We start from the raw sequence: 26,511 nt of genomic DNA on the forward strand, positions 1-26,511 counted from the left end.
CGAAGAAGGTGGGGGAAGGGAGCAGTGAACAAAGAACACCACAGACAAGATAACAACTAGGGAATTAAAATCAATAACTACTTGGACATAGAGATCCTGGGGGTAATGGAGCAACATCAATCTGGCTGAGAGGAATTACTGAGAGGTGGAAGTAAGGCGAGCATGAAGGTGGGACAGGAGGAAGGTGAAGGGAAACAGAGGAATGATCTAGGAGGAAAAGCTATGGGTAGAGGTAGAAGCATAGGCATATACTGAGGTAATACATTAATTCATAAAAATAGAGGTATTGGCCCATAAACATATTTTATATGGTAATACCCTGAGGTTGGGATGGACTTTGGGCCTCTGTTCATGCCCTCTCTCAATGAAAGAACACTTTGTTCTAGCACCCTGGTATTTTTTGATGCTCACCCTCCCTGCACAATTGCTCAAGATGGGTGCATGAGCAAATGCGATGAAGAAAATGGATGGTGCCTGGCTATCAAAAGATATAGCATCAGGGGTCTTAAAGGCTTGAAGGTAAACAAGCAGCCACCTAGCAGAGAAGCATCAAGCCCACATGAAAGAAGCACACCAGCCTGTGTGATCATGAGGCATCACCCAAAACAAACAAACAAATGATATTGTTGAGAATGAGGGCATTCAAAGCAGAGACCCAAAGCCCATCTGTAGACAATGGGACATCCACTCACAGAGGGGTCACAGCAAAGGGATGAGTCAATCAGGGTGCAGTAAAGAACTGAGGAAACACACCATACTCCTCTGGTTCTTTGAGGCTTCTTCAACCCACACTATCATGACCCTAGTACTGACTTTCATTTCGGGCTAGACAGAAGCATGTACTTAGGGACAGATAAGAAATAAGAGCTCATTGACACATGGAATCCGGGAACAGGAATGGGAGTAACAATACCAGGAGGGCAGAGGGAAGATGGGGAGAGGAAGGGAGGAAGTGGAAACCAATCATCATAATGATTGACACATAACTGCACCCCCACCCCCTAGGGGGATGAAAAATAAAAACCTTGGGGCTGGGAGAACGTGGTCGGTGTAAGATCTGAAAATAATAATAATACATAATTTATCAAGGGGTCATGAGGGCTGGGCAGGGGGAATGGGGGTAAAATGATGAGCTGTATACGGCTCAACAGAAAGTCCATGTCTAGCAAATAATAATGATGTGTACATGTGCTTGATATAGTTGATGGGTGGATTGTTATAAGAGCTATAATAGCCCTCAATAAAATGTGGGTTTGTTTTTAGACAAAAAACATAAAGGAAACAAAATATCCAGGCTTAGATCATCAGATAAATAATAATGTGACTGGTAAGGTATAAGGGTCCCTGGTGTCTCTGTTAGGTAGACTAGCTTAGGGCTGGGGAATGCCCATTAACGCATGCCCAGAGGCGAAGCTACGGGAACAAAGGAGTGGCGCACTGCACATGCCCAGAGGCTCAGGTTTCCCGCCAGGAGGCATGGGTGGGCATGAACCTGAATTGGCCCACCTAGGCCAGGTGAATTCAATTCAGCCAATGGGATCGATCAGGGGTCGTCCACCACGCCTTCCCATGGAATCCTTAAAAAAGCAGAAGCCCAGAGTCGGGGAGAGAACTTGAACTTGGGTGCAGAGCTTTGGGAGAACTTTGGGACACTTTTGCATGATGCCGAGCAGCTTCCCGTCAGGCTGCATGTTCTGGAGGAGCCCCTCGGGTGCCGTGTAAACCTGAAGCTTCTTCTAATTCATAAAATTCACTTGAATCACGAACCAGGCTTCGGCGTGAATTCTTTCTCACGCAGAGGCAAGGTATATCTAGCTCCAGAGAGATCTAACATCTCCATGGATTAAGCATTGTGCTGGCAGACATGGTTATTATTAGGTGCTCTTAAGTCATTTCAACTCATAGCAACCTGATAGCACCACTTCAACTCCTAGCACGGCAAAACACGTCTGGGTCTTGTGCCAGCTCACAAATGTTGCTACGCCTGAGTCCACTCTTGCAGCTGCTGCCAATTTATTGTGTCGAGGATCTACTTCTTTTTCACTACCATTAACCAAGCATAATGTCCTTCTCCAGGGACAGGCCCCTTCTCATAGCGAGCTCAATTTGTGTGCAATGATGTCTCACCATCTTCATTTCTAAGGAGCATTCTGACAGCTTGTTCTTCTGGCTGTCCATAAACCAACAAAATCACTGCCATGGAATTCATTAAGACTCATAACGACTGCCTTAGGTTGTTGCTCTAGGACAACTTAAACTAACTCTTTGCATTTCAGAAGCTATAGAATCAGAGCAGAAAGCCTCATCTTCCCCCCACCAAGCAGCTGGGCAGTTAGAACTTCTGACCTTGTAGCTAGCAGCCCAACTTCTAACTTACCATACCCCTAGGATTCCTGTCTATCTAGGGTAGAGTCAATATTTTTTGCCAACATCATTCCTCACATGTATAACTTCTTTGGTCTTGAATTCTTTTTCAAATCATTTTCTTGGGGGCTCTTAAAGCTCATAACAATCCATTTATCAATTGTATCAGTCATATTTGTGCATATGACAAAATCCCATTTTCAAAGCATTTTTTTGTCTACTTGAGCCCTTGGTAATCAGTTCCTCTCCCCACCCTCCCCCCACCCTCCCACCCACGGGAACCCTTGATAAATGATAAATAATAGTTATTTTCCTATCTTATACCATCCGCTGTCTCCCTTCACTACATTGCTGTTGTTCTTTCCCCTGGGAGGGGTGTGCGTGGGTGTGTATTAAACCTTGATCATTGTGATAGGTTCCCCCTCTCTCCCCCTTCTCTTCCAGTCTTCCCTTTTCCCTCAAGGCATCGCTACTCCCATTACTGTTCCTGATGGGTTTATCCCTCTTGGGTTCTGTGTGTCAAGAGCTCTTATCTGTACCAGTGGACAAGCTCTGATTGAGCCGTAAAACTGGGACATGATAGTTGGGGGGTGGAGGGAAGCAATTAAAAAATGAGAGGAATGTTGCATATTTCATCGGTGCTCTACTTCACCCTGGCTGACTCTTTTCTTCCTGGTGACCCTTCTGTGAGGGGATGTCCAATTGTCCACAGATGGACTTTGGGTCTCCACTCTGACCCTCTTCGTTCTCTTCTATATGATTGTTTGTTTTGGATCTTCTTATTTGTTGTCCAGATTGTGCCTGCATATGAACCTATAAAAACGATCATGATTTAGGTCAGGTGACTTTTTTTTAATCTCCTTAGCACTTTAAAACAGTATTTTGCAGCAGATTTGCTCAGTGCAGCAGAAGAACATAAGCTATGGATCTTTCTGTCCAGAGTTCTATTCTTTTACTAGGCAAAGCCGTACTGAGGGAAAGGTATGTACAAGGCTATGGCATACACTAAGGGGAATGAGAGTAGGTAGGGAAGAGGTAGAAGGTGTGGAACCAGTCCTGCTTCTTGATTCATGTTATCTGGAAATGATTGTTGAGGGCAAGAGCAAAATTCACTGTTATTTTTGAATCATCCAGTTATTAATATCTGCCAATCAGATTGGAGATCATAGTGAATGATTAGACATTTCTGTCAAAAGTCCTATGGTAATGAAAACCAGTGTTTGATGTTCTTGATATACTATCTCAGAAATTTCTCCACTAGAGGATAATGTTAAACAAGAGAATTCTAAATGAGCCAGATTTGCAAACAAGAGAGATTTATGAGAACCAGATTAACACAGTGTGTAATAGTACAATTATGAAGGTATAAAGATTAGGTAGATGACAAACATCAGAATAATTATACTACCAAGTTTTGTTTACACTATTGTCTAAAACAGAAGAAGGAAATATATTTCTTATTCAATCTGCCACGAATTGGTAGTGCAAATATGATATTTTGGCCTCCAAGTATATAAGTGTAGGAATTTATTTCCAAGTATTGAATATGTAACATATCTCACTAATTAACTTTTTATCTCCAAACTTGATTAAATAATGTGGTTGGCAGGGTTCAGAAAGGTATCAGTTACCTGGCAATAAAAAGTATACAGAAAGCATCAAACACAAACACTACCCTTCCATTAATGGATATCATTATGATGCTGCAGCTATGCCACCAATAATTCAAACATCAGTATGTTGACCATCATGGACAAGCCTCAGTGTGGCTTCCAGATTCATACAAATTAGAAAGAAAGGGCTGTCAACATACTTCTGAAAATTAGCAAATGGAGACCTTCCTTATATATTACAATAAAGCATTATTTGATGAACTTGCTTTGGCATTATTGGAGGGAAAAATCAGTAGAGAAGAGTATCATATTTAATAAAGTAGAAAATGAGCAAAGGGAAAGGAAACCATCAATGAAATGGACTGACACGGTAGCCTCAACATTGGTGTTAAACATACAAACAACCATGAAGATAGCAGAAGATTCAGTGATATTTTGTTTTGTTATACATAGGTTACTATGAGTTGTAGCAAGCTAGACAGCAAATAACAACAGACAGCACTGAAATGTCACATATTCTCATTTACTTATTTAGGAAAATTACTTAGCCATTATGGACCTTTTTATTCCATCTAAAAATTGAGGAAATTGGATAAAATAATCTCTAAGTTCTCTTTAGTTTTACAAACTATAAAACAATAATTGTTTTAAAGTAAATATAGTGTAATTGATTCTGCATATAATCCTTAAAATTTCCTTTCTGCATGATCAACTTCATGGACAAATGTCTCTTCTGATTCAGAAATGCTATTATTATTAATGTTATCCAGAGCTACCAAAATTCTATTAGACTACAGCTTGAAACCTGCATGATGCAATATTGACTAATCAGCTGATGTATAAACCTAATTTGCAGTTAAAATTTCATTTTAGTTTTCCTAGTTAAATTTCTTTACTAACTTTTGAGTGATTATTAATGTTTATACATGTAGCACATGGTAGAAAATTGTGGAAACCTCAAATTTATGTTGATTGTTCAATTCTAAGAGCCCAGAATGTCCAGAACATATATTTTTTTGTTTCATGGTTATTTTTATTTGACTGTAAAATTTTCAGTTTGGGGCAAATGCACACGACATAAAACAAGCAAAAAAACAACAACACTGTGTTTGAGTTCATTCCAACTCCTATGGTGTTACAGGACCGAGTAGCACTGCTCCAGGGGGTTCTGAGGCTGTATATACCTATGGGAGAGAAAAGCCTCAAATTTCTCCCAAGGAGTGGCAGGTAGATTCAAACTTTTGACCTTATGGTTGCCAACACAATGTGCCACTAGGGCTCCTTACACGTAACATAAAAGTTATTATTTTAAAGTACACAATTCAGTAGCATTAGCATACTAAAAATGTTGTGTAGTCGTTGCTACTATCTAGTTTTAGAACTTTTATATCACCTTAAATAGAAACATTATAACTGTTACACAATTATTTCCCATTCACCTCTCTCTCTAGTCTTTGTCAATTACTAATCTACTTTTTACATCACTTTCTATCAGTCCGTTGTACTATGGTGCCTGTGTGTTGTTGTGATGCTGGGAACCATGACTCTAGTACCAGAAGAGTACAGTGACATTTACAGACTAATATCTACTAGGAAAGACGACCAGACAATCAGCTTCTAAAAACCTTAGAGAGTGAAACTCCTATGACGAGAGGAGGAATATTGTCTCATATAATGCTGCAAGGTCAGCTTCTTTGGATAGAAGACCCAACATATGACCAGGGAAGAGCTGCTCTCTCAAAATAGAACAACCTTAAGAACATAGTGGTAATACAGCTTGCAGGACCTTCATTTGCTGATATGCATGTCTCCACATGAGAAGAAACAGCTTCAAGTATTCATTAGTAACAACAACAGAAAATGGGAAATTTGACAGGTCATAAAATGAAATTGAATGCATAAATATCAATATCTTAGGTATTAGTAAGCTGAAATAGACTTGTTTGGCTATTTTGAAGTGAACAAATCTATGGTCTGCTATGCAAGGAGTGACAAATTAAAGAGGAATGGTGTCACATTCAGTGTTAAAAGAACATTTAAAGATTTCCCCTGAAGTACAATACTGTCAGTAATAGGATGGTATTCTACATTAACTAATATTAATGAGTATGCCTACAAGGAATACCAGTTAATAGAATTATTATTGCAATTTGTGCACCAGCCATTATTGCCAAATATAAAGAAAATTAAGATTTCTCCAAGTCTATAGAATGAAATGGATCTAACATGAAATTAAGATACATGAATAATTATCAGTGATTCACATGTAAAATGTGGGCAGAAATTATTAGTAGCTGGGTAATGTGGCATTGGTGATACAAATGGCACAGGACAGTGCATGCTACAAGTTTATAATTGAGGGATATTGTCAAGGACATCACGCATGAGGAAAATAAGAGCTCATCAATAATAAGAAATAAAAAGAAAAGACTGAATTACATGTCAGAATAGACTCTGAAATGGCTGAAATTCAAATTGATTTAGCAAAGAATATAGAACAAAGGTTATCCTTACTCATGTCAAATGGAGCTTGGCAGAAAGCAGAGGAAAATAGAAAGATGTGTGTCTGTCTTTTATGACCTATACAAAAAACATTAAATTCTAGAGCATAAGAAATGATTCTTAGCAACAACAAAAGATTGGAATTCCAGAACATTTCATTGTGCTCCTGAGGAACATGTACATGGATGAAGCAGATGTTCAAACAAAACAAGAGTAGTTTGAAATCAGAAAAAGTGTGTCAAGTATATGTTCTAGATCCTTCCACGATACTTATTGTATCTGTATGCTTACCCAAGAATCTGAGAATCTGGCTATATTAGGAAGACTTTGGCATAAGGCTTGATGTACAATATGCAATCTCGCATATCCCATATCAAGGATTTGATACACTTACTGCTTATGGGCTTCCGTCCGGATTATCCCTCCTGGGGCGGGTCAGTGCAGTGCAGACCTCAAAGTGTCACCTCTGGTCTGTAACAGGTTCGAGAGACCTTTTAGACGCCTGTGATAAAGACAGGACATGCTTGATTAACTGACTACGACTTGTCTTCTTCAGCCGTGGTTGTGGACACAGTAAAGTGAAATAGTTGATGGTAACTTCCATGTTTTCTTCATGAACGTGACATTTCGTATTGTCCAGTAGTGAGGATTGTTGTTTTCTTCATGTTAAACATGGAGTAATGTTTAGAAAATTATTAAACAACTAAGATGACTGAGGGTATGAGAAGCTACGTAATTTACTCAAGATAACCAACTCTAATTTTTCATTCCCGCACAAAACAGTTCCTGCAAACATTTACAGGGAAACATCACTGATTGGAAGTTTCTTTTCCTTGCAATAGAAAGAATTTGTTCTTGTTATTGCAAATGGAATTAAATGTTCTTAGTCACATTTTCTATGTTCTCTTAGCTAGGGTTACTTTCTGCTGTTTAATTTGGTAAACTTTTAAATTGTAAGTTTCTAGTTTTTCATGCATTCATCCACTCATTTTCAAAAACCTCCAATTTTTAAAAAATGTGCCATATTATCTGGATATCTACTATTAGTACCAGGTATGCTAACTCAGAGAATAGTTCGTGGTCTTGTTTCCTATTAGAAAAAAAAGAAGACGGTTTCATAATTAAGAAGCATCAGTAAAAGCAATGACAACAGAAATGTTGTCATTCTGAAGCCACCAGACTTCACAGGCCACACCGTTTTACCAAAGACAAAAATATGCATAAGCCACATTACATTACTTTGCAGGTTTTACTCATAGAATTCCAGCAGTATTTGGTGTCAATTGGGGACACTTTTTTCTAAAGTGTACCCCTCGGTATATATTAACTTCAAACCTCACCATTTAATTGAACATATCACCAGAATTCATGTCAATAGTATCACATCTATTACTCTTGGAAGAATTTTCAAAAATGTCCTGCCTCTTGTATAATATATAAAGCTAGTGTGGGTAGGGGAATTGCGTGACTTTTAAATAAGGATTTCTAGGACTTTCTGTATTTCCATAAGGAGGAATATATGTAGAAGAATTTTCAAAGCCAGGTATTAAAGAAGAATGATTTCAGTACAGTGAGGGAATGATGGGGATATTGTACAAAATTATTGCTAAAAACATGTATTTTATATCCATGTGGTTGATCTTTCAAATCAAAGCAATTGGCTGAAGAGCTTGACACATCGTAGGCACTCAAAAACCTAACCAAGGCACTCTATTAGGCTCTTGAGGTATATTATCTAATTTCCTACCTACTACCTGAAAGACAAAATCATGGTTTATATTTATATATGTGTGTGTTTGTGTGTGTATGTATGCATTTATTTCATGGCAAAGGCCCATGTGAAAAACAGTCAACATAATATCAACATATTTACAGTTTAAATATTTTTATTATTTTATACCTAGACAGATAGGATTGGTTACTCTTGAATTACCAACCATGCAGATCACAGTTTAACGTGTTACCAGCACGCCACCAGGGCTTCTTATAGAGACGGACAGTCCTGGAAACCCAACACCAGGTCCCCTTGAGTAGGAATTGACTCGATGACAGTGGGTTTTGGTTTAATTCTGTGTACATTTCAATTGGTGCTGAATTTTAATAAAGCAATGCTTTCAACTTTCTTTAAATGAAAGCAATGGCTTCTCCAAGAGTTCTTGAATAGAGCTTTGAAAAGTAACAGCGTGGAACCTGCAGATAGAATCCCTGTAATGTTTGATGCTGCATCATGCTGACAAGGCTTTTCAGAAAATGTCACTAGGCTTTGTGGAACACTTGCTGTAACTGCACAAAAAGTGCAAACAGCCAAGGTTCAGCCATAGACTCTGGATCACACTTAACGGAACAGTGATACGTAGTGCTAGTTTGGCTTCGTGGGTACGTAGCATTCCCATTGAACTCCATGTGGTATCTTTTTGTACCAAGTCCACATGCGCAAGCTCATTGTTAGTCAGTTTCAGAGGGAAATTAGTCCCATCCTATCAATGGATTACTTGGTGCACCGCTGTCTGTGCTGGAATGCTCTTGTGCATTTTCTCTTTTACTCTGCGTGATTCATTGAACATGTCTGGCTTGTTTACTGCAGAGGATCAAAAGGTTACTGGTAAAGGTAGCTTTAAAGAAATCCAAGTGAAGGCTAGTAATGAAGAGATTTAATTACATTTCTCTGTAAGCTTCACTCCACTAGGATCACCCAAGCAGGAAAACAGTTCCCACAGTGAAATCTCTGCAGACTTCACACCTACCGGTGAGCTTGCAGACGCCCCAGGTAATGACAGTAAAAGATGGTAAAGTGCCTTGGAATGCCGCACTACTATTACAACATGGGAGAGAAGGAAGGCATTGTTTCATATTAGAGTGATAACACCTTCAACATACACGCCACAAAGAAATTTAGTTATATTTAATTAAAGTAAATTTCTTTAACATATGTGTACTCTTTAAAAAACATTTAAGTATATAGATTGTCATTTATGTTTTGAAATAATAATACTCCATGGAATTCAGAAGATTATAAAAGTGTTTAGAATACTTCCAGTGCCATCTATTGGCTGTTAAATTTGTTGTTTCTATGCCAAGCTAAGGCATACTAATTGCTGTTATGAAGGAAGACATATTCAAGATAAAACGGATGGGTGAAAAGTAACAAATATTACCATGTGCTTCAGGATTTTTATATGTAGGATTTAAATTACATACTCACAAAGTGAAGGGAGATATAAATATTGAAGAATACATTCTAGACCAATAAGGGTCCAGTAGTTTATACATAGCGTGAAATATTTCACCTATCTGTTACATAAAAATAAAAGTAATGATTTTTCTTTATACAAAGAACTATTTCCTAAAACACTTGTAATTATTATAAAAACAATGTTAAATTTTTTTGGTCTTTGTAAGCATAAGGAAAGCTATTTCATATCACAAAGAAATCCACAAAATGACTCTACTAATTGTATTTTTCTTTTATGCAAAAATCAAAATATGAAATAATCATGGAGTACATTTTTATATCAAACTTTTCTGAAGTACCTATATGACATAAGCATTATATTTGTCATTGAAATAGACAATTTGAACACTCAAGGCACATGCAATTAATTGATTTCAGGTATAATTATTTCTTAATTTTTTGAGGACAGCTTATTGAATAATGAAGAGTTACCCATAAGAAGAAGGAAGCCACTTTTGAAAATTTGGATCTTTCTTCTTTTCACTTAGAATGAGTACACTCAGACCTTTATGGTCTGAAAATGCTACCTTTGACAAGAAACAGACAGCCAAACGACACTGAGAGAAATTAGCAGTCACTGTTAAACTGGAAAAAAAAGGAAAGCTTCTCATGGTATAGCAGTTTTTAAAACTTCTCTCTTCTTTCATCTCTCACCACCTTCAAAAATGTATAAATTTATATATTTTTTGAACATTTTTTGTTTAACATTTCAGCATGGTACACATTATCCAGTTAGTATTCTGTCATATTAATCAATTTAAACGATTTACTGTCCAGTTTTATAGTGAAATGAAATATACGTTTGAAGGCACATATGAAAGACGTTCCAGTTACCTTCCCAAACACAAGCTATTTTTACTACTCACAATCTTTTTGTTTTGTTTTGTGGCATTTCTCAGTAGAAATAGCAGTCTTCCTGAAGAAACAGCCAAGTCCTGACATTATCTGGGGGATTTCATGGATGATAAAGCTGTAGATCTAAATCTCTCCAGGAATGGAGTCCCATTTTCAAATATTTCTTCCATTCAGAGAGATTGTTTTCACATGAGAAAGACAAATAAAGTAATACTTCCACTGTCAATGACAGCAATCTCCCTAGAAGGAAGGGTTAGCTAGGCGATCACACGCATACAATGACTGAAAAGTTTATAGTTACTTTGTTCAGTCTATAATTTAGAAATGTATCTGAATAGCATTCTTTGTGACTTCAACGAACATTTTTTGTAGTGTATTCTATATTCAGAAAACATCTGAATGAAACTGTGCCACTTTGTGCTTAAAAATAAATGAAACGCTTAAAATCAAGCCCCAAATCAAATATTCAAAAGGAGAGGCTTGTCTTTCTTACAATAATGGTTTATTTTTCTGTTATGATCTCAGTAGGGAGTGCTCAGAAGGGCCTTCAAAGGCGGTCATTCTCCTCCAAAGAATCAGTTTCACTGCTTGGTCAGACCGTGACATCCTTGAAGACAAACCTCAGGAGTTGAGATGAGTCAGCAATATACAGAAATTTGCCAGCTTTGGGCTCATTAAATATTAATATAACTGAGACTATAATGGGTATTTTCATCAATGGATTGCTATTTAAGTATATGTTGCTATGTGGCTATTCATTCTGCCAAGAAATAATATATGCTTGCATTACAGTTTGGATAAGAATGAAAACTCAGGAAATTAAAAGAGAAAATGTAGTTAAATCAATTGTTTTGTACAAATGATAAAGAATATACATGTGCAAATGCATATGGCATATCCTTTTCACAGGTCAAACTAGAGATCTATTCAGAAATTTGCATAATTATCAGTTTTCTGCATGCATATCTTTATATTTTCTACCTAAAGAAAAGTCATATGGAAAACCCAGCTGTGTAGCTGACATTACACAAGATTGTTCTTCATTCACACTATTAATCTCTAATGAATCTTAAGAATCTAAGTACTAGGAGTAGATTTCTTGAGTTTGAATTGCTATTCCGCTGACACTTAGCTCCTGTGTAGACTCGAGAAGGTCGCATAAATTCTCTACGCATAAATGTCCTCGTGTATAAAATGAAAACAATGCCACCTAGCATGGTAGAAGAATTGCGCATGATGCAGTCTTCAAAGGTTTTAAAAGTTATGACTCTTTGGACGCAGATTGCCAGATGTTCTTTCTCAGGTGCCTCAGGTGAGCTTGAACCACCAATCTTTTGGTTAGTAGTCCTGTGCTTAACTGTTTCCAGGCACTCTGACGGTACCTTTAAGGCAGTGGCTACAGGGTCTAGTACAGAGAGTGCAGGTTATAGTTGCTGTTAGGGGCCATCCAGTTGGTTCCAACCTCCAGCAATCCAATGCACGAAAAGGAAAACTGCCTGGTCCAGCCCTATCTTCACAATTGTCCTTAATTTTGAGCCCATTGTTGTAGCCGCGGTGTCAATTCATGTCACCCAAGCATGATGTCCTTTTACGGGGACTGGTTTCTTCTGATAACACGTCCAAAGGACATGAGACAAAATCTCATCATGAAATTTTTATGGAGTGTTCTGGCAGTCCTTCTAAGACAGATGTGATTGTTATTTTAGCAGTCCATAGTCCATTCAATATTCTTCACCAGCACCATAATTCAAATGCATTATGCATTTTTTTTGCTTTTCCTAATTCACATGCCTTTCAGGTGACTGAAAATGTCATGGCTTGGAGCAGGTGAACCTTATTTCTCAAAGTGAGATCCTTGAATGTCAACACTCTAAAGGGGTCTTATGTGGCAGAGTTACCCAATATGTCCTTTGATTTCTTGACTGCTGCTCCCATGAGCATTGGTTACAGATTCAAGCAAGATGAAATCATGGACAACTTCAATATTTTACTGTTTATCATGATGCTTTCTATTGGCTCAGTTATGAGGATTTGGTTTCCTTTATATGGAGTTGGTATCTACACTAAAGGCTGAAATCCTTGATCTTCATCAAGTGCTTCAGTCCTTTTCTTATGCAGCAAGCAAGCTTGTGTCTTCTGCATATTGGAGGTTAATAATAAGCCTTCCTCCAATCCTGGTGCTGCCACCCTCTTCATATCGGCCAGTTTCTCATATTATTTGCTCAACATGCAGATTGAATAATGATGGTAAAAGGATACAACTCAGACACACACCTTTCCTGATTTTAAACCATGCGGCATTCCCTTGTTCTATTCTCACAAGTGCCTCTGGGGAGCTGTACATACAGGTGCCACGTGAGCACAATGAAGTATTCTTGAGTACCTATTCTTCTCAGGGCTACCTATAGTTGCTTATGGTCCACACAGTCAAATGCCTTTGCATAGTCAATAAAACACAAACATTTTTTTCGTGTAGTCCCTGCTTACAGCCAAGATCCGCTGAGCATTGGCGATGCTGTCCCACGTTCCATGTCTTCTTCCGCATCCAGCTCGAATTTCTAGCGGGATTCTGTTCATGTGTTGCTGTTGATGAATGATCTTCAACAAAAATTTACTTGCATGTAATATGAATGACATTGCTTGATAATTCCTGCATTCTGTTCAGTCACTTTTCTTTACAATGGGTACAAAAATGGGTCTGTTCTAGTTAGTTGACCAGGTACTTCCAAATTTCTTGACTACTTCTAGGGCTTCATCAGCTTGTTTAAACATTTTAACTGATATTCTGTCAATAAGTGGAGGCTTGTTTTTGGCTAACATTGTCAATGCAGTGTGGACTTCTTGTTACCATTGTTTCTCAATTATACACTACCTCTGGAAATAGCTGAATGTGGACCAGTTCTGCATATTCCTTCCATAGTCTTTGTATTCTTCCTCCTTCACTCAACATTTTGCCCCTGGGATGATTCAACACTGCAACTCAAGGTTTGACTTCTTTTTCCTCCGTTCTTCGAGCTTGATTTGTGTTGCCTGTGTTCTTCTCTTTCAGTTTTCTAACTCTAGGTCTTTCCACATTGCACTAAATAATACTTCATCTTCTTCCGATGCCCTTCAAAAATATCGTTCATCTATTTAACTTTTCATTTCTTCCGTTTGCCTTACCTATCCTGTAATTAACTGTAAGTTTCAGAATCTCTCACATCCACTTTGATCTTTTCTCCTTTTCCCGTGTTTTAATGACCTTTTGATTTATTCATGTGTGATGTCCTTGAATAGCACATACATTTTATAAAAACTGGGATGGAATTGTTTGGTTATGGTCCATTGTTTTCTTATCCTTAAAATAAATCACAGTTTTTAAAATGTATTTTTAACTGGATTACAAGAAGCTATAACCTTACATGCTAATCATGGCTAAAATATGTTAAATACATGTTCTCTGTATTTATTGAGAGTACCTATTTAGCAATGTTCAGCCATATTTAGTATGTAAGATTCTAACTACTAGTTATCCTGTTAAAAAAAAACACCTGTGATTTCTTTTAAGGAGAAAAAGGAATGGGGCATAATCAAACAATTGGGTCCCTGTTTGCCTGAAATTTCCAATTCGGTTTTGTGACTGTCAATTGAGGAAGACAAACTAATTTGTATGGAGGACCTCCCTGTAGCTTCGTGAGGTGTGCAATAATCAATCACCACACTTGGTAGCACGTATCTAGTCAGCATCCTACTTGGCAGAGATAAAGATATCTACAGAATGTGCTAATGTCCCAGGTCACTATCAAATTAGTGCTTGTCCCTTCAGGGCAGCCTGGAAGCACCACTGTGATCCCCTTACTCCGCCCTGGATGGCTTCTCTCAGGAAACAGCCTCCAGTCACATAGGAAGCTCTGGTGGATGTCCCCTCATCTCCCAGTTCACTTAGGATATGCATCATGAATATTTAAACTTTATGTAAAACAATGACAAACCCTAGGAGCAAAGAGGAAGCAATAAAGTTACATGCACATGCCGACGGAGGATGGGCATTCAGAGAGAACAATTTTAAATGTGAAGGAGGAAGTGAGAGATTAAGAGAAAAACTGCCCACCGCTGCAGGATGGTCCTGGCGCCAAAGGAAAGTAAAGAAGCCGAAAGAAGAGCAGCAGGGATGGAGGACAAGGGGGAAACCGGGGAAGCTCCCCAGAGACTCAACATTCACGCTTTCCTAGCAAAGCTCGTCATTCTACTAATCTTACTTATGTGGCAGGCATATCTCTATGCAGTACTTTTGTTTTTAAAGAAATACTCTTTCGAGAACCTTGAGGGTAGGTAGATACTATGATTACAATTTTTATAGATAAGAAGACCCCAATTCCGACAAAAAGGCAGCTATCACAAACACACACCACACACACAGGTGTTCCCTCTCCCTGTAAGTAATCAAATAACGGGCTCTGATCACACTCAAGAGGTTTAGGCTCTTGAAAGAACTACAACCTCTCCCTGTTAGGAGATGAATCAGAGTCAACTCAATGGCGGTGTGTTGGGGTTTGGGGGCTGCTGTTCAATCAGCAGTCCTACTAGTGCAGTTAATTGATACTGACTCGATCTTAATTCAGGAGGATCCTACGTGGCTATGACTCTCCAGAAGCAGAGCCCGAAGCCTAGGTGGGTTGCAGCTACCAACTTCACAACTAAAGTTGTGTGCTTAACAGTTTGCATCACCAGGGACTGCTGAGGGTGATCATTATATAATCTCACCACATTGATAAAAAGACAACCCTTGACAATTTGCAGTGCTTTGGAGAAAACTCTCATTTCATTCTTTGTATTTCAATTAATACGAGTGAAAGGTATGTATATTACACATGTGACCAAAATATTTTCCAGTGTTGCTTTTCTAAGAGATTTTTCTTTCCCTTAAATTAACTCTTCATTTTAGACAGAGCACATCTCTTCATTCTTCTCATCATTATTTGTGATGCTAAATTGAGTTAGGTGCTAAACCATCATTTATGAATCAAAAAGTATTGCATAAGTAAATAAATAATATACAAAGCCAAACAAATTGAAAATGAAGCTAATTTGCAATTGAAATTTCAAGAAGGATATTTCCCATGATTTTTCATGATGTACTATATTAATGACATTGATAATCTGCAATGAGCTTGGCAATATTTTTCTAGTTAATTCCTACAATACTGATGTGAAGAAAGGTGCATGTGTGGTTACAAGTCTGTGCCAGTTGAATAGATTAAGCCATTTTTAATGCACATAGTTTCAAATGAGTCATCGTTAAGACATGGAGAAATTATAGTTCATGTGCTATGCCCTTAACCAGAAGATTATATTGTTTTGATTTGTATGAAGCTATTTTAGGATTAAGCATCTCATTTTATGAAAATAGATAAAACTGCATCTAAAATTTTAGCACAATAAAATTATATATGGTTTAGCTTTAGGCATATGATGGTGATGCAAGTGTATAAATCATTCTGAACTTATAAATTAACGATCTATAAGTAAATATACTATAAATATCCATATATATATATTTATGTCTATATATTATGTGTGCATTTGATGTAGCAGACTTATGTATAATGAACAGAAAATGAAGAAGAGGAAGAAGTTGAAGAGAAGAGAGAGAATGAGAGGGAACGTAGTAATAGGAAGAGGAGGAGACAGCAGAAAGCATGAGTGAAATCCCTAACAACATAGTGCAGGCACAGTGAGTGGGTGCTGTAAGACATGATGATTTTCTCTGTCTCTTGAGATACTCTTTGTGTTTGTGTGTGCTAAATCACTTGAGCATCAATGAATAATCAGTCTGCCATACGGTCTCCAAACTGAAATAAAAATAATGTCTATTTCTAACAGCTCATGCTTTATAACCATTTTGTAACGTTTAGAAAGTTTAACTAGAAACCTTTTCTCTCAGGCTGTATTCGAATGATTTATGGTAACGTCCTTAGAGAAGAGATGCATCATTATTGTGATTAATCTCATCGAGTGACAGCACCTCTGAACAACCAAATCATCAGGCTAGAAAGAACCAAGATCAGTAATTCCATTTAGCAGAGTCAGTGATGATGCTTGTTCAAGTATTGCAAAATGCATATTAAATTACCTCCATATGGCATTAAACACTGTTCATTGCCTGCTGAAGACTCCAGTCTTTCTTTTAAAAAGGGATGTCACACTTTGGTTGCATGCACATGTTTGGACTTGTCAGCCACTTGAGATAAAATTGGTGTGTGAGGTTAGGGTCACTCTTATCAGCCCTGTCCCTAAAACAATTCTCTCCCTGGCATTTCCATATGAATACTTATTTTCCTTTTTTGGAAAGCATATTTTTCAGTAAGCATTTTCTCATAATATTTTTAAAACTCTGACCCTGGGTCTCAGATAGAATGATATTGAGAATTTTTCAAATTTTAATTCATTCTTAACCCTTATCATTTCAGTCTATTCTCTTATCTATCATATGTTTATTCTTTTTTTTTTTTTTTTCTTTTTTAACATTTTATTAGGGGCTCATACAACTGTTATCCCAATCCATACACACATCAATTGTGTAAAGCGCATTTGTACATCGTTTCTCAAAACATTTTCTCTCCATTTAAACCCCCGACATTGGGTCCTAATTTTTCCCCTCCCTCCCCGCTCCCCCCTCCCGCATGAACCCTTGATAGTTTATAAATGGGTATTTTGTCATATCTTGCCCTGTCCGACGTCTCCCTTCATCCACTTTTCGGTTGTCTGTCCCCCAGGGAGGAGGTCACACACAGTTCCATGTAATCGGTTCCCTCTTTCCTACCCATTCTCCCTTTACCCTCCCTGTTTTGCCACTCACACCACTGGTCCTATAGGGCTCATCCGTCCTGGATTCCCTGTATTTTCAGTTCCTATCTGTACCAGTGTACCTCCTCTGGTCTAGCCAGTCTTGCAAGATAGAATTCAAGTCATGGTAGTGGGAGCGGGGAGGAAACCTTTAGGAACTAGAGGAAGGTTGTATTTCTCATCATTGTTACATCGCACCCTGACTGGCTCATCTCCTCCCCGAGACCCCTCTGCTAGGGGATCTCCAGTGGCCTATTAATGGGCTTTGGATCTCCACTCCGCACTCCCCCCATCATTCACTATGGTAAGATTTTTTGTTCTGCTGATGCCTTAACACCTGATCCCTTCGACACCTCGTGGTTGTATAGGCTGGTGTGCTTCTTCCATGTGGGCTTTGTTGCTTCTGAGCTTGATGGCCGCTTGATTACCTTCAAGCCTTTAAGACCCCAGACGCTATACTTTTTGATAGCCGGGCACATATGTTTATTCTTAAGCTATTCTATTTTGTAACACAATTTCATTTGCTTTGATTTAGAAATCAACTTGGAGTTTCATGAAGCAATTCATTATCTTTCAAGAGGTGGAAAAAGCAATCTAATTTTCAAGTAAACACGTTTTATTTTTTGGTTCTCCTCTTTTTCTGTTCTGTCTCATATATTATTTCCTACTTTCCATGGCACACTTGTCACATAGCTGGTACTCTTTTTCACTGATTGTAAGTAACAGGTTGTATGTATCCACCGTCCTTATTGGCGCCAAGCTCGCTGAGAGTAAGGGATTTGTTTCCTCCATTTCCTTGACACCTCAGAACATGGCTAGACATTTTTACTTTGTAAGTAACTGTGGGATGAAAAATAATATTAATATTAGTTAATGGTTAAAATGCTCACGCTCATGCTCTTAAGCACTTTACTTACATTGGTTTATTAAATCCTGGAGCAATTCACGATATGGATTCTATCACCTTCGTTTTACAAATCATGAAACTAGAACCAAGAAAGATAAAATCATACCATCTGCTGCACACCTACTAAGTGTTCAATGCAGACTCCACACACAAGGGACCTAATTCTAGAATTAAAGTCCTACAACCATGCCTACCACCCTGCTCTGCTTCGGAGGAGTTACGTGTGTCAAGGAATGGTGGATTCCTAAGTACAGAGAAACAAGTATGCTTTGATGATTTTTATTAATTGCATTTACATAGAATCATACTGTAATTTAATGTGGGTTTTTTTCTGTAAATTTTGCTAAGGTTATTTACTGTGAAGTCAGCGCTGACTGATGACAACCCTGCGAACAACAGCATAACCCACTGCCCCGCCTCTCCCCATCCTAAGCACCATTTGTAGAGGTGAGCTCAGAGTTGCAGCCGCCGCATATTTTGAGTGCTTCCAATTTAGGAGCCTCTCGTCTAGCACTATATTGGGTAGTAGTCTGTTGTGATTTACAGAATTTTCTTTGATAAAGTTCAAGGAAATCCATCACTAAGCCTTTCTTCCTAATCTGTCTTAATTTGGACACTATGTTGATTTTTTTTTCATGTGGGTGACCCTGCTGGTATTTGAAATATTGGTGGCATCGCATTGAGCATCACAGCAACACAGAATCCACCATTTGAAATAATTAACATATTGGTGATTATTTCAATAAATATAAACTTTTAATTATGGTGGTCTAATTTAAGATATTACCAAACTTGCGGTTATCAAAGATGCTTTTATATGGCGCATATTGTTAGAATTTTTTCAGCAGAGATGATTCTCTGGAAAATGTTTTTTAAGACATTTAGTTTTATGCACACAGGGACAGGGCTTGTAAACAGTAAACTTCAACAAGGAATACCATTTCTAGAACACAATATTATGACATGACCATTTGAGTTTCATGATATGTGTTCCTATTAACACCAGACTTGTTTTTCTAGAAAATCAAGGTAAATAGAATAGTTTAAAAAACAAAGTAGACCATAAAATATTTTGTAACAAATCGATTTTAAGCTAGAACAGTACACATACATCGAGTGATGTGCATCAAGAGCTATTTGTTTTATGCTAACCATTCCAAACAAATCTGAGGTGTTTGTCTAGACTACACTGCATAAAGTGTGTACCCATGATGGTACATAGGCTGCAAAATCACAGATAAAAACACAATTAGCCTCTGGCTTGTAGAGGTTAAATGCAGTCATATGAGTAAGCAAAAGATTATTAAACACTACCTCAGCCCTAGATTTTAATTATTATCTTATAAATTAACTTAGCTCTTCAAAAGTAGTGTAAATAAATACTTAGCTAATGAGCATGCACTAACCCCAAGTAGATATGCAGTGCTTGGGAAAGAGTACTCACAGGGTCTTCGATCCTGGGGCCTTTTTCCATTGAGACAACTACAAAGCAGCTGCGGTTTAGAAAGGACGCCGTCAAAGAGGATTCAAGGGAAAATAGGCAATAAACTCCTGAGAAGATATAAAATGTAGTGTTTTGGAAGGCTTCCTGATTTAGCTTCTGGTTTGTTTTCCACAAACACTAGATTAATTTTTAAACAAATTCTCTGGGTTGCAAGAAAAGGGGAGAAGAGTGAAATAACGATGGCGTAACACACTGTCAATGGTCCCTGAGCCGACCTTGCGTGTCTCTCCAAGCACCTACTCAGAGAGCACCACTAGTGCAGGCTTAAGCGTATAACAGCGTTTGCTTCTGGTGCCGCTAACTCTTGCAAACCTCTTAGGGTCTTCCTCTGTCACCATCATATTTTGTCGATCTACTCTTGTAGATTGCCTCTCCTTTGCCCATGTTAACATTTATATACCCTCTAGCCTTATCTTTTCTATTTTCCTTCTCTTGCTACCCTGGTCAAAGAACGTTTCTTTCAGTATTAAATATATTCCTGAATTGCTCTAATAATTTTCCATTCAGTATTTATCTTTTTGTTCTTAATTGATTATACTCAGCGTAGTGTCCTCCAGATTGATCCCTGCTATGAGAAGTTTTACAAATTCATCCCTATTCTTTAACACTGATCTTACTCCACTGTGCTCAGATACCAGTTTATCTAGTTTTCTACTTTGGGGTATTTAGATTATTTCCATCTCTTTACTATTGTGAGGCGTGAATTCCCATGCATCTTGATGTCTATCTCTCCATTTGTGAGGAGGCTCTTTCTTCCTTAGGATATGTGTCAAGTCAAAGGGTTGCTTCATCACAGAACATGTCTAGTTCTCATTGTTTTGAGGAAGCACCACGCGGCTTTCCACAGTGGCCGCACCGTGTTGCCGTCCCACTAGCAGTTTATGAGCCTTCTAGACTGCATTCTCACCAGCGTTTTCTAGTTTCTGATTTTTTGAATTTTGCTATAATGCTGTGTTGAGGTGATATTTCATTCCTGTTTTGATTTGAACCTCTTAAGTGGCTATATTACTGACCATGAATTTTCTTCAGATGCTTTTTGGCCTCCTAAGTGCTTTCTCTGTGTCTGCTCATTTGAAAATTGAATTAGTTACCTGTTACTTGTTGACATGTTAACGTTTTCTGCACATTTGAGAGATTAGTCTCTTAGCCAATGTATCACTGTCAAGATTTTCCCCCCAGTCTGTGGGTTTGGACTCTTTTGTTGAAAATATTTGATGCACGTAAGTGTCTAACTTGGGGGATGTTTCAGTCATCTAGTTTGTCGCCTACTGTTTGTGGTTTTCATTGTGTTTAATAATGAATTCACGCTATGTGTTAAGGACCCTAAGTTCATCCCTATTCGGCAGTTCAAAATCACCAGCAACCCTCAGGGAGAAAGACTGGACTTCTAGTCTGTAAACATTTATAGTCTTGGAAACCCACATGAGGATTGGTATGAGTCAGCATTGGCTCAATGGTTTGGTTTTGGAAATGTGCTAGGCTGGGTTGACTAGAGAAACAAACCCAGTAACTCTCATATGCATGTATGAAAGAGCTTGTGTATCAAAAAGTAATTACCATATATACTCGATTATAAACCGACCTGAATATCAGCTAGGGAACCTAATTTTACCACAAAAATGGCATTAAAAATGTGCTGGAAAAACAGCCTGTACACGAATATATACGGTATTTATCAAGAAAACATCCCAACGCAATCCAACTCAAGTCCATAAGTCCAGCAATAGTCCATGAGTCCCCCTTAAGACTCACAGTCACATGCAGTGAAGCAGAATGCAATCCTATCACAAGCCCATGGGTGCAAAGTCATGTAGAGCCAATGTTGGTGGAAATATTGCAGGGCTCCAGCAGGGTCAACAAGCAGGAAGGTCAAGGTAGAGCAGGAAGGTCAAGCAGAAAGGTCAAGGTAGAATGAGAGAGGGAGGTTCCCTGGCCATCCTTCTGAGAAGGCCATGCCCACAAGGAGGCTCAATCAGGCTGTGACCTGATTGACAGGTTGACTACCACCCTTACACTTTCGTACCTCTTCAAGTTCACATGAAATTATTGTTACTAGCACAGGAAGTTTGTCCCTATTTTTCCATTGATGATTTTTACTGTTGTAGGTTTTACATTAAAGTCTTTGATCCATCTTAAGTTCATTTTCATATATAGTGTGAAGTCTGATCTTGTTTCATTTTTCAGAAAATACATATTGTTTTGTTACTACCATTTGTCAAAGAGACGATCTCTTCCTAAATTAGTGCTTTTTAGCTATTTTTCAAAGATCAACTGTCTGTAGGTGGATGGATTTCCCTCTGAATTTTCAATTCTGTTCGATTGGTCCATCTCTGTATTGGAACCAGGCTGTTTTGACTGGAAGTGAGAAACCTCTTATGTTGGTATTCTTCTTTTAGTAGTATTCTGCTTATCCAGGGTCTCTTTCTTTTTGCTATATAGTTTGTGGTGAGTTTGACATCTTTTAAAGAATGATGTCGGAATTTTATATTGAAATTGCATTGTATTTTGAGATCGCTTTGAGTAGTATTGAGACACACTAAACCTTTTCATCCGTGAGCATTTTCCCATTTATGTTGATCTCCTTTGGTTTCTTATAGTTTTCTTTGTCAGGTATTTTGTTCCTCTAGTTTATTCTTAAGTATTTCATCTTTGGGGTGACTATTGTCAATAGTTTTGTCTTCCTGATTCTCTCTTCATAGTTATTTTTGTTAAGATATAGAAATCCAGCTGGATTTTTTTAATGTTGGTTTTGTCCTCTGTCCCTTTGCAGAATATTGTCAATTATTTCAATAATTGTCAATAGTTTCAATAATTCTTTTGACTAATCTTTGGGGTTTTCTGAATGTAGGATTATTGCATCTGCAAATATAATTGTATTTCTTCTTGCCAATTTGAATGCCTTAATTTCTCTTTTTTGTCTTATAGGTCAGGTTAAGATTCCCAGCACAATATTACACATGAGTGGTGATAAATGGCTTCCTTGCCTGGTTCCTGTTTCCAAGGGATATGCTTCCAGGTTTTCTATGTTGGGATTAATTTGGCCATCGGTTATATATATATATATCCTTTATTATGCTAATGAATTTCCCCTTGATTCCTATTTTGTTGAATTCTTTTATCAGGAATGAGTGTTAGAACTTGTCAAATGCCTTTTCTGCATTAATTAATATGATCATGTGTTTCTTTTCCTTTTTTTTACTTCTGTGATGAATTACATTGATTGTTTTTCTATGTTGAACCATCTCTGCATACCTGGTAAGAATCTCTGGGGCATGATGATTTATCATTTGATATATTGTTGAATTCAATTGCCTATTTGTTGAAAATTTTTGCATTTATGTTTATGAGGGACATTAGCTTATCATTTCTTTTTAGTGATATTTCTGCTTGGTATTGATTTCAGAGTTATATACACATCATAAAATGAGTTCAGTAGTTTTCTATCCCTTTGTAACCATTGAAATTGCTTGGGTAGAATTAGTATCATCAGTTCTTCTATGAGTATTTGGTAGAATTCATCATTGAAGATCATTTGGACTGGATTCTTTTTTTGTTAGCAGTTTTTAATGACCTGATAAATGTCTTAATTTGTTCTGCGTCTGTTCAGGTGCTTTATATCAGCCAATCATAGCTTAGGAAAAAAGTATGTTTCTATAAATTTGCCCAATTTTTCTAAGTTTTCAAATGTGTTGGCATAGAGTTCATCGGAGCATGCTGTTATCATCTTCTTTATTTCAGTTGGTTCAGATTTAATATTGCCCATTTCATTTCTTATTCATGCCTTTTACATCTCTCTACTCTTTGTTATATTTGCCAGTATTTGTTGATTTTGCTAAATTTTTCCCAAAGAATTTCCTTCTTTTATGGCTGTTTCTATTGTTTTTATGTTCCTTCATTTACTTCTACTCTAATCCCCGTTACTGCTTTTCTTCTGGTGCTTCAGGCTTGTCTGAGTGTTCTTTTTCTAATTGTTGGAGATGGTGGTTAATATAGGCATTGTGTGTACATTTGTTGCTATAAATTGCTCTCAGCATTGCTTTTGTTGTTATTCAAAGGTTGTGATAAGTTGTATTTTCAGTTTCATTTGATTCAAGGAAGTCTTTATTTCATTTTTTCTACTATGCAGTTCGGGGGCAACAAAAAGTGGAAGACCCTCAAGGAGATGGATTGACACTATGGATGCAACAATGGGCTCAAGCATAAAAATAATTGTGAGGCTGGCTCAGGACCGGGTAGTGTTCTGTTCTGCTGTGCATCCAGTTGCTATGGGTTGAAACTGACTTGATGATACCTAACAACAACAACAATAATTTCCAGTGGTTTGTATGTTCAAGTTTCCCACTCACTGATTTTCTTTCCCTTGGATTTCATATTGTTGATTTCTAATTTTAGAGCCTTGTGATCTGGGAAGATGTTTTGAATTATCTTGGTGTTTTAAAATGTATTTGGGTAGCTTTGTGGCCTAATGTACAGTCTATTCTAGAGAATGTTCCATGTGCTCTAGAATAGAATGTATATCGTGTTGTTGGATGAAGTGTCCTTTAGATATGTCTATGAGGTGAAGTTGGTTGATTGTGTTGTACAGACCTGTGTCTGATTTTAGTTCTTTTTAGTTGTTCCATCTTTCTTTGGAAATGATGGATTAAATGTTTTTACTGCTGTAGAGTTGCTTTTTCTCTCTGCAATTCTGTAAGAACTTAATTTATTTTAAGGCTCTCCTATTTTGTGCATAGATATTTGTTATGTGTATGTCTTCTTGTTCAGTTTGTCTTTTATTCATTATCCAAAATCCTCGTTTGTCTCTTATGCTGATTTTGCCTTAAATCAGCGGTTCTCAACCTTGTGGGTAGTGCTCCTTTTGGGGGTCAAACAACCCTGTCGCCTAAGACAATCAGAAAACACATAAATATTTCACAATATATAATTACATAATGTTTTGTGATTAATCACTATGCTTTAATTATGTTCAATTTGTAATAATGAAAATACATCCTGAATATCAAATATTTACATCACGATTCATAACAGTAGCAGAATTACAGTCATGAAGGAGCAACAAAACTAATTTTATGGTTGGTGGTCACTACAACATGAGGAGCTGCATTAAAGAGTCGCGGCCTTAGGAAGGTTGAGAACCACTGCATAATTTCCATTTCATTAGAATTATACTGTTACCCCTGCTATATTCTGACTTCCATAGAATTATCGTATACTTCCCAGTCTTTGATTTTCAATCTTTTTTTGCCATTGTGTCAAAGGGACATTTATTATAATGGAATAGCAATCGATGTTATTTTCTTTTTAAAAATATTTTCAATTAAGTAATTAATTTTTTAATCATTTTATTGGGGGCTCATATAACTCTTATCATAATCCATATATGCATCCATTGTGTCAAGCACATTTGTACATTTGTTGCCATCATCGTTCTCCTTTCTACTTGAGCCCTCGGTATCAGCTCCTCACTCTCCCCCCCTTCCCCCCCCCACTCCCTCAGGATGCTATTCTTATGCATGTTATTACTCTGTCTCTTGAATGGTACATTTAAATTCAGTGTGATTTTTGATAGGAATGAATTCATTACAGCCACTTTGCCTGTATTTTCTCATGATGCTGTTTCTTTTTGATGGTTTATTTGCTTATTTTCCCACTTTAAAAAATTTCAACAATGCTATTGACATAAAATTCACATACCCTACAGTTAAATGATTTAACTCCATTAAAAAGAATTGTTCACTTATGGTCATAATGAATTTTACATTTTCTTCTGTCTTGTAGTTACTGTTGCTAGCTCTCCGTTTCCTTTCCAAACTCCCTTGTCATGTCCTTCGTTAATTATTATTCCAGTTAGTGCCTCTATAGATGTACCTAGTTTCTCTACGGATTTTATATAAAGAAAATTATACCAAACCTACTCCCAAAAACACACCCCAACAACAAAAGATCACCTTGGAAAGCCTAAACTAAAAAGAGGCTGCAGACTCCTGCATGCACACACTGTTCTGTTCTTAGTTAACCCTTAGTGGACTCTCTCGTTATTTTTTCATTGTTGTTAGGTGTCATTGAGTTGGATCCAATCCATAGTGACCACATATGATAGAGTAAAATGCTGCCCAGTCCTGCACCATCCTCAAAATTGTTTTGCATATGAGTCATTCTTACCTCGATGATAATAATCTCTCTCCTTGAGGGTCTTCCTCTTTTTGACTGAGCTATTTTATCAAAAATGACGTCCTTTTCCAGGCGCTGTTATTGCCCAATAGCATGGGCAAAGTAACTGAGATAAAGTCGCACCATCTTTGCTTTTAAGGAACATTCTTATACTGCTTTCAAGACAGATTTCTTTATTCTTCTGGAAGTACATGGGACTCCCAATGTTCTTCACCAGCACCAGCACTAAAATGCATGGATTCTTCGTTGGTCTTCCTTATTCAATGTCAAACTTTCACATACATTTGAGGCAATTAAAAATACCATGACTTGGGTCAGGTGCACCTTAGTGATCAAAGTGACATCCTTGATCTTCAACAATTTAAAGAGGTCTCATGCAGCATATTTACCCAATGCAATGCATTGTTTAATTTCTTGATTGTTGCTTCCATGAGCATTGATTGTGGATCCCAGTAAAATTAAATCCTTGCCAACTTTAATCTTTTCTCCATTTATCGAGATGTTTTCTATTGATCGGGTTGTGAGGATTTTGGTTTCT

This window comes from Echinops telfairi, unplaced genomic scaffold, assembly GCF_000313985.2.
Source record: "Echinops telfairi isolate 266 unplaced genomic scaffold, ASM31398v2 ScPeMD7_2;HRSCAF=8, whole genome shotgun sequence".
NCBI lineage: Eukaryota > Metazoa > Chordata > Mammalia > Afrosoricida > Tenrecidae > Echinops > Echinops telfairi.